At 37.6% G+C, this 10,826-nt stretch overlaps 1 pseudogene; it reads right to left on the bottom strand.

Moving 5' to 3' along the window:
* Window positions 1–6,191: 6,191 nt before the first annotated feature.
* LOC112653986 (heterogeneous nuclear ribonucleoprotein A1-like) lies at window positions 6,192–7,568 on the bottom strand (annotated as a pseudogene).
* Between the last annotated feature and the right edge of the window lie 3,258 nt (window positions 7,569–10,826).

Consider the following 10,826-nt stretch of genomic DNA (forward strand, 5'->3'; position numbering starts at 1 on the left):
GAAGGAAGGAAGGAAGGAAGGAAGGAAGGAAGGAAGGAAGGAAGGAAGGAAGAGAGGGGAGGAGAGACGGAAGGGAAAAATGGCTTAAAAAGATAAATATTGAAGTATTGGTCATTGTGTAGCAGGCAGGCATAACATTCTCTTCAGATTCAGGGCAGTTGACATTCAAGTTATATACATGGTAGGAAATGTGTTTTCTGATAATTTATTTTTACTCATATAAGTTTGGATGCTGATAATATTTAAACATATTTCTAACCCTTTGATAGCTTATTTATTAAGTGAAGACTTAGTATGTCTTCCACTTTTCTTGAATCCCTAAGAGCACTTTTCCAGATGTACAGTTCTCTTTTAGAACTCATGTGTACCTCCTCCTGCATGATGCTTTCCAGACTTCACAGTCTTCTCTGCCCACCCCTCCAACTACCATGCTTTTGTGGTATTTAGCATGCTTTAGTTTCATTTACCCAGGCCTGACTTCTCATGTGACAGTTATACACATAGCTGCTTTCCCAGCTGTCCTGGAACTCCTAGTAGGAAATGCGTTTGTGTAATTTATCTTCCAGTACCTCATTCATTCGTTCATTCATTCATTTATTCATCATTCACCCATTTAAAAAAAAGTGTTTATCAAGCACCAAAGACCCAAGCACTAACAATACAATGCTGAAAGAGACTAATGGGATCCCTGGGAGAGAGGCAATAAAGTTGACAAACAAGGGGTTCAAAAGAACAATGACCTGGCTCCTGCTCTGAGAAGCAGAGGCTTGCTGCAGCCAATAGTTAGGGAGAGCCACCCTGAAGGACAAAAGATTAGCCCTGCAAAGAGACAAGGAAAAGAGGCAAAGCATCTAGTCTGAGGGAAGAGTGAATGCAAAAGCCCAGAGTGGGTGAATAGATAGGGAATGTTCTAGAAACTTGGAATAGACCAATATGGCAGAGGTTAATATGGGAGAGTAAGAGGTTTCTAAGAGCAAATAAGCTCAGGAACATTTGGATGCTGCATCCTACACTCACCTTTTGGAGATTTACAATATATTATCAAACCAGAGATGCAGAAAACATTTAGTAAAAGGTTCTTTCTTAACTTTCTTTAGCATGGAATGTCAGACATATTTGACCATGGGATCAATTTTTAATTTTGTTATACATGTTAATATTCCATGGTATATACATTAGGGAATGCTGTTTTAATTGAGATGAGTAGGAGGCTTTTGGAGGAATAGAACAGAGAAACCTGGAGAACAGAAACAGAATCACCAGGAAAAATAAACAAAAACAACCAGAATGAATGCTTATATAAAATATGCATATATAAGTACACTATAAAGTACACATTTTTAAAGTATGTTCCCTACTGAGGTCTTTTGTTCTAACAACTATTGTGAGATAGGCAAAGCAAGAGTTATCACAGATAATTTATGAAAGGGCAAGCCTCAGGAAAGAAGTGGCTTATGTAGGGTGAGGTTCTTAGTAAAAGAAGATGAACCTTGAATCTGACTCCAAACCCAAAGCGCTTCCTACTATAGCAGACTGCTTCCACATGCCATTGAAGCACTTATGGATTTCTAGAGAAATTGTCAGAAATAGCATTGAACAGGTTCCTTGAACCCACATCTCATACGGATCAATAAAGTGAAGCCTCTCCAGCCACATAAAAAGCTGATTAGGAAAAGAGCTGGTAATCAGGTATAATTTGCCATCTGTTGGAGCAGGACGTCTCCTGATGAAACTCCCATGAATGATTGGTGTGGTGACATAACCTAAAATCTACTCTCCTTGAAGTTCTTAGAGGGCTCAAGTTTAGAAAAGAACTCATCAAGCACCTGAATAGGAGAAACCAAGCAATTTTGATGTTCATGTACAGATATTCTAAATGGAAATGCATAAAATGAATAAAATAATGTAAGAAGGCAATAAAATAAATGTTCCCCTTAACTCAAAGGATGATACTGTGTTCTAAGAGCTGAGGGTACAAGATCTACATCTCAGGAGTGGTATTGGGACTGTAGAAAGTATTTTTCTTTCAGACAAAAATTATATGACCTTGGTTTCAAACATTCCACTTGCCTTGTTGACTATTGGATCTTTCTCTTTTAAACAAAATTGTGGTTCATTGTTCTCCCATATTATTCTAACAATCAATTTGACATTTTCTCTCTTCTAACTTGACATTACTGCTAGAGAACTTTAAATGTGGAAGTTTCCATATTAGTGACTATTAATCTGATTTTTTTCTACCTGCTTTGGAACATCTGTTTTATTCAATTCTTGTGCCCTGAAATTTTTGACTCCTGAAACTGTTCTTGTTCTAATTAGAAATTTGGTGCCCTTGGTTCTTCAAAGCATCTCACTTCTTCCTCTGGCCTCTATGGATAATAAAAATAATCCTAATATATATGTATGTCTTCTCTGGAAAGTATTTCTAACCACTTACAAATGGGCATGAATAACAAAAGATGTTGCAATGTTTGAAATACATTTATGTAGGAAAATCCATCCATAAGACAGGGATGTAAGCAGATGTAAGAATGAAGTCCAAATGCGGGAAATTGAATGCAACTGAAAAAAATCCACAATTCTAAGCTTCCAGATGCTCATTAAAGTGTACCAGACTCAGTCTGTGTGGGCTGATGGGAAATAGCATGGCTTGGCTATGCATAAGGAAATATCCCACCCCCTAATGATGGTATTTCGTTCCTATATGTCTTATACATCATGGCAGAGATGGAGAAAAAGACAGGGAGGAACATGTTGTTTGAAATAGCACGTTTGCCCTTTTTCTGATTTGGTCCTTCCTATTGTACAGGTGGCAAACAATGGAGTGGATGGTTAAGTGTTCCTCAGGTTGGGAAAAAAATCTGATCTGGTTAATTTAAGTCTCCCTGCTTCACCATTCCATATAATACATTATTTCTGCCAAATTCACTATTAAACTGTTAATCACAACCACTACAACAAATATCAAACTAATATTTTCTATGCCATAAAATCCACATGAATGTCTTTGACCTACAAGTATTTAGCATTTGTTTGAATGAACAGCATAAATCTCACCCCAAAAGATAATCTCACAGAAGGTCATCAGAGAAGAGGATGGGGAAGGTTACAAAGAAAATGCTGCATCAAATGGAGGTGTTAAAATCAAATAGAAAACATTCATGGATGCCAGCTTTATGCAATGAACGCTGAATAATAATGGTCTAATTTAAACTTATTTATCAGATAATCACGTAGAATACCCACAATATTTATAAAGGGAATTTATAGAAGTCACTTTCTTGGTTATTTCATATCCTATGCTCTAGTGTTCATCTCGTGTATAAATTGTGTCTCATTTGTAGCCTTGGGTGTCACTGTGTGCCTTCCACATCTCTTACACTGTCATTGCCATAGTAACTAATGTACTTTGATGACAGCAAAGCACAGGGAGACTAAAATGAAGTAATAAAAGTAAAAAGGATACAGTATTGTTAAGTTGCATATCAAACTAAAAATATACTTATGTATATTGATTTTATTAATATAGATTTACAAAGACATGTCAGACTCCTGTTTGAGCTGCCTATAAATAATGACAATATTGAATCATCAAGATATCACTTGTATTTTTTCTTTAGGATCCAACTTTTCAAATTAATAACTGTTTTTATTTATTTTCTCAAATGAAGCAACGGAAAATTAGGAATATGTCCCCATTTATTTTTCACACACAGACTTAAATGAAGTCAACATATTCCTAACATTGTTATATGATCAGATTTATCTGTCTGGCAAGGCTAGAGTTTGGGGGCAACTTTTATATTAAGGGTATAAGAATGGAAGTAAAAATTAGTTTCAGCAGAGTAAGTAGCAGAGAGGTGCAAAAGGAGTCCAAATGAGTCTCTCTGAAAGGGAATAAATAATTAAGAATGAAACAGGAGGGGAGGAAAATGTGAAATGAGAGACCAGTGTAGAGAAGTCTTGAAACACTTTTCATTCTGTTGACTTTAACCAGCTCACAGGTCATTGCACTGAGAACCTGTTGCATGACAAGCATCTTACAAGATGCTCCTGGGAGGCACAGAAGAGGGCATGCACAGCTTATAGGGGCCTTGCATTTCGTAGACATGATGGAAAGACCAGGCAGATATGCAAGTTTCTCTTAACATTGAATACTATTTTCAAAGAACTGCTAGATACCAGACTTGCCAGTATGGTTTTATTTCCACTTTAGTCTCAGTTTTGAAATGATAAAGAAAGAATCAAAGGGAAAGATTACCTTGTTCTGCACCCCTTCTGCCATTATCACCAGATTTCCTAACTACATAAGAGTAATAATTATTATTTACTAAATATTTAAAATATGCCAAGAATAATACCAAGGCTTCATAAGCATTGTCTTATTTTATCTTCACAATGACAATGTGAAGGAGGTATGATACTTGTTCCTGTTTTCAAATGAGTAAACCAAAGGACACAGATCGATCTGGGTCCTAACAACTAGGTACAAGTGCCTTGTAAACACACATCCTAGCTTTCCAGTTTCCAATGGCTTCTACTCTGGAATAACATGGCACAGTGGGAACTGCTAGTGAATGGAAAACCCATTACTTGTTATAACTCTGAAATTGTTATTGAACGCCTCTGAACTATATTTATAAATGAGAAAAATAATAACATCTAACTAGTTGTTATTTAGGGCTTAAAGAAATATTGTTTGTGAAAGCATCTCTCCCAAATGGACTCAAATTGAAGAGAGTTTCCTTTTCTTCTTGAATAAAGATGATCTCCACTCTGCCTCAACAACTGCATTATGGGCACTGAACATTGCCCAAAACCAAGCAATATATTTTGAAAATCCCTTCTCTAACCATCGGCTATGTTTATCCAACACTGGCCCAAATCTACTCATCATTCTCATGGCAAAACCTCCTGACCAACAGTGCTATGTCTTGTACTCCTCTCCCTGGCTTCATAGGCTTCAACCCTCACCATGGACCTTGTGAGTCAGCTTATCAGCATGACCTTCTTTAGGATTTTCTTCTGTGTCATGAACTCTCTCTCAAAACTAAAATATTTTAGTGCTTTTCAAAGTGCAGGAGGATTACCTGACTCCTGGTTAAAAATGCAGACCTCAGAACCTGAGCCCAGACTTATCAAACCAGATCTTTGGATGCACAACACAGAATTTGAATTTTAGTAAGTCTCCCCAAATGAATCTTAGGTTTATGAAAGTATAGGGAAAAGAAAAAAACCCAATTGATCTTAAAACCAAGAAACTTGAATTCAATCCTTAGGATTAGATGTTAACAGCAATTTCTAGCGATTGTACTTTACTGTTATACAGATGTTGTTCTGTGATATTAAGTATCATAATTAGAACTATGTACACTATACAAAAAATAATTACAGTGATGCTCTTATTGTTGTAGAGAGAAAGTAAACAAAAAGCAGGCTGAATGTGGAAATTACCAGATAATAGGGTCAGATGAAAAGAAATCCAATCAAATGTTTCCCAAGACTCTCCTTCAGAGAGCAAGAGAAAGAGAACTACTGTAAAATCCTATCTCCTAAAAAGTCTGATACAGAGTACTAGTGTCTAAGACAAATGTATAGTGGGTCATCTAACAAGATTCAGAAAACCTCTATTCAAATAGACATCAGTATGAAAAGAAGGTCTCGGATACACCAAATAAATAAAACTCTACACACAAGTTGGAGAGTTCAAACCCATTGTTCAAAACCCCTGGATTTAGTTATTATTTCTTTAGTATTTTATTATAAAAATTTTCAAATATACAAAAGAGTTGAAAGAAGAGTATAATAAACACCAAAGTACTCTTCATCTAGATTCAACACTTGTTAACATCTTGCCATATTTGCTTTATCGCTAAATAAATGTACATTTTTTGTATGTGTTCAAACTCATTTGAAATTATATTATAAGTATTCCAACATTTGAGCTCCATATAGCCTAGGATGTAAGAATAAGGTAATTCTGTAATATTATCTATACACATTCCATATTTAAATTTTATAAATTATACACAAAATTCATTTTATAGTTTTTTTCCTCCTAATTCCCAGAAAAGATCCAATCAAAGGTCATGTGTATATCAGACTCCTAAACTCCTTTAGTTTTTTAGAACCTAGAACCTAGAACATTCCTCTACTTATCCAGTCATTGACTTTCTCAAAGTCCAGGATGGTTGTCTTTTTTTTTTTTTTTTTTAAAGACACATTTATTCAGCGTCATGATCAGACTATTACATTTAGCAATCAACAGCATGGGTGCAAAAAAAAAAATCTACATTAAAACCCTTTGTTGGAATGCTTTACACTTTCCACAGAACAGAAACTAAAATAACCTATTATACAATTAGTCACAAATACAGTCCTCGAGTTTTTTGCCCATACACATGAGTATTGTCTAAAACATGTCTTCTTTGTAGCAGCTAGGCCCTGCCACCACTGTGCTTGGCTGAGTTCACAAATCTGTTGTAACCTGTAGCTTCCCTGTCCCTTCTGTGGCTCTCCTCTCCTGCTAAGCTTTGTTTCCCGTCAGTAATTAAAACCTGCCACTGCCATAGCTGCTGCTGCTGGAACCGCCATAGCCACCTTGGTTTCGTGGTTTGGCAAAGTATTGGCCTCCACCACCATAGGGGCCAGAGCTTCTGCCTCCAAAATTTCCTCCTTTCATGGGTCCAAAATTTGAGGATTGATTGTTGTAATTGCCAAAATCATTATAGCTTCCGCCACCTCCAAAGTTGCTTCGGTCATTACCAAATCCGTTCTAGCCATCCCCACTGCCACCGTATCCACCACCACCTCGACTGCCACCGAAGCCACCTCGACCACTGAAGTTCCCTCCACGACCAAAGTTGTTATTCTCACCAAAACCACCTCCACGACCAGCACCAAAGTTTCCAGAACCACTTCGGCCTCTTTGGCTGGAGGAAGCACTAGCCATCTCTTGCTTCGATAGGGCTTTCCTTACTTCACAGTTGTGGCCATTCACAGTGTGGTATTTTTGAATGACAATCTTGTCTACAGAGTCGTGGTCATCAAAGGTCACAAAAGCGAAACCTCTCTTTTTGCCACTGCCTCGGTCAGTCATGATCTCAATCACTTCAATTTTCCCGCACTGTTCAAAATAATCTCTTAGATGATGTTCTTCGGTGTCTTCTTTAATGCCACCGACAAAAATCTTTTTCACAGTTAAGTGGGCACCGGGTCTTTGAGAATCTTCTGGGGAGACAGCCCTCTTTGGTTCCACGACTCTCCCTTCCACCTTGTGCGGCCCAGCGTTCGTGGCCGCGTCCACCTCCTCGACGGGGGCCTACGTGACCAACCCAAAGCCTCTGGAGCGCTTGGTGTTGGGGTCCCTCATTACCACACAGTCCGGAAGCGTCCCCCATTGCTCAAAATGGCTCCTCAGACTCTCATCGGTCGTTTCGAAGCTCAAACCTCCGATGAAGAGCTTCCGCAGCTGCTCGGGCTCTTTGGGAGACTCTGACTTAGACATGGCGGCCGCGGGAGGGGAGACTTTAACGATGCTTCCTCGGCGGCGTCCAGGGGCAGAAAGGAATATCTAACGACCGTATCTCCAGGATGATTGTCTTGTAGACTGTTCCACATTCTGAATTTGCCAGTTTCCTCATGGTGTCATCTAGTATATTTCTGTCTCCTTTATTTTCTCTGTGAACTCTAAGTTATATCTAGATATGTGATACTTCTGGAGTAAGCATTTTGGCAAAAATACTACACAGGTGACACAGGTACCTCAGAAGATACATGTCAGTTTGCCCACCATTGGTGATGCTAACTGATCTTTCAGTAAAGGTGGTAACTACTTGATCTCTCAGTCTTAGCACTGCATCTTCTTTGAAATCCATATGGAGGGATCCCTGGGTGGCGCAGCAGTTTGGTGCCTGCCTTTGGCCCAGGGCGCGATCTTGGATATCCGGGATTGAATCCCACGTCAGGCTCCCGGTGCATGGGGCCTGCTTCTCCCTCTGCCTGTGTCTCTGCCTCTCTCTCTCTCACTGTGTGCCTATCGTAAATAAATAAAAAGTTAAAAAAAAATTAAAAAAAAAAAAAGAAATCCATATGGATTTGAAGGGGTGATACTTTGCATTGGATGAACACTGCTCCCCCAAAATCTTTCACATAACAATCTCAGCATCTATTTGATAATTCTTGCCAGAATCAGTTTTTATATTTGTATTTGCAAAATGTTTTTTTTTTCACATTCTATGTTTTTTTTTGGCATTGATTAGGTGATGTTCTTTTATCAAGAAGAGCTTTCATTTTTTTTCTCTTTCTTTTTTTTTGGAATATCATTCTGAATTCCTTAATTTCTGTTCATTTGGTGTATGTTTTAGTCATTATGGCTGTGTAAAATATTATATCAATGGAAAACATATACATATAATGGAATGGTTTTATATATATATTTATATATTATTTTATTATTTTCCATTTTATATGGAATATATATATATAATGGAATGCAATTTGGTCTTAAAAAAGGAAGGAAATCCTGACATTGGCTACAACATGGATGTAGCTTGAAGATATTAATCTAAGTGAAATAAGCCAATTACAAAAGAAAAAATGCTGTATGATTTCACTTATAGAAGGTACTTCAAATAGTGATATTCATGAGACAGAAAGTAAAATGGTGGTTGCCAGGGATAATGAGAAATAGAGAGTTATTATTTAATGAGTACAGAGTTTTAGTTTGGGAAATTGAGAGAGTTCTAGAAATAGATTGTAGTAATGACTGCATAACAATGTAAATATACTTAATGCCAATAAATCGTATACTTAAAAATAGTTAAGCTGGTAAATTTTATGTCATGTATATTTTACCACAATTTTTAAAAGGTCATAAAAGTAAATACATAAAATTATCTCAGAATGTAGTGGCATAAAATAACCATTTATTGTTCTCACTAGTTATATGGGTCAGGGCTTTGAGCAGAGCACAGCAGGAATGGTTCATCTTTGCTCATCTCAGCTGGAAGATGGAAAGACAGGAACTGAGATGATCTGAAGGGTCACTATGCACATGTCTGACTGTTGCTTCTAGCCTCAGTTCCTCTCCACACAGTCCTCTCTGAATATTACTGTGTTGGTTTCTTCACTGTCTGGGGTCAAGGGCAATTTTTAGGAGAGGAAGGGAGAGAGGCAGGCTTTAAGCTTTACCTTCTCTATGACCTCTCTTCAGAAGTCACTCATTTTTCCCCAGGTCCAAGTAGCCACAAAAACTGATCTGGATTCAAGAGAAAGAGACGTAGACCATTCATCTCAGTGGGAAGACTTTCAGTTAAATTGTATAAAGAACATAGAACACGTGGGAGCGCACTTGTATCCACACTCACAAACACACATACATGCACACGTAATACACACACGGTCTTCATGGAAAATATTATTTATCAGCCATAAGATACTATCAATTATATTCATCTTTTTTCATGTTTAAATTGTTCCCTGCTGCATGAGTCCTTTCAAACTGGTGCCCACATCTTTTTGACACTACTTGATGAGTGTTTGTGTCCTACCTTACTTTCTGGCTCAACATGATACTTCAGACTCATTTTATTCTCTTCCTGCCCTACCTAACCTAGGCTCAGCATTTCACAAAGGAGACCTAGTTACTCCTCTGTGGGGAATCTACATAGACTCATTGACACTGGGGTGTCATTGCTTCTGGGCCTGTTCAGTGAACTGAACTAAGAAATATTTTTTTTTAAAAAATGGCTGGGGTGCTGGTTGGCTCAGTCAGTTAAGCTTCTGCTCTCAAATCAGTTCATGATCCCAGGGTACTAGGATCCAACCCCACTTCAAGCTCTCTGCTCAGTGGGGATCCTGCTTCTCCCTCTCCCTCTGCCCCCCCTTTTGCTCTCTCTCTCAAAGAAATAAATAAAATCTTAAAACAACAATGGGAAGTTCATATTGCTATTTCCAAATAAAATTTAATTGGAAGGTAGCTATGCTCACCACTATACCACCAACGCTCCAAATAAAATTTAATTGTATGAAGTTTATCTTACTTTGTCTATTTAATTTTTCTAAATCTTACATGAAAATCATGGTTCCTAAAAATGTTAACATTTTTATTCATTTGCTTTATCCTATAATACTCATTAAAAATTTCAAACACCAATATTACAACACCAAAATTAATAATAAAAATACCAAATGAGCTTTAGGGTACCTAGATGCTAAAGTTGGTTTAGCACTGGACTCTTGGCTTCAGCTCAGGTCCTGATCTCAAGGCAGTGAGATTGAGCACTGAGTCAGGCTCCAGCACTTGGCACAGAGTCTGCTTAAGCCTCTCTCTCTCTCTCTGCTCCTCCCCGCAGCACATGCATGCATGCTCCCTCTCTCTCTCTCTCTCTAAAATAAATAAATAAGGTACACTTGGGTGGCACAGTGGTTGAGCATCTGCCTTTGGCTCAGAGCATGATCCTGGGGTCCTGGGATCGAGTCTTGCATCAAGTTCCCTACAGGGAGCCTGCTTCTTCCTCTGCCTATGTCTCTGCCTCTATCTCTGTGCCTCTCATGAATAAGTAAATAAAATCTTTAAAAATAAATAAATAAACTTTTAAAAAATGTTTATAGTTCTCATCGCCTGTAGAATATATCTTACTAAATATGTTCAGACAACTACATAAAGGATTACTTTAATAATTTTCTCTACATCTATTTTATCAATTTGATATATATTTGGATTTATTTGTTTCTATTTGTGTTCAATATTAGGGTCTATCTTTTTCTTTGATTTAACTTTTTGGAGATGTCATGTATGTATGGACAAATAATATATACACACA

The sequence above is a fragment of the Canis lupus genome, chromosome 3, assembly GCF_003254725.2.
Source record: "Canis lupus dingo isolate Sandy chromosome 3, ASM325472v2, whole genome shotgun sequence".
Classification (NCBI taxonomy): domain Eukaryota; kingdom Metazoa; phylum Chordata; class Mammalia; order Carnivora; family Canidae; genus Canis; species Canis lupus.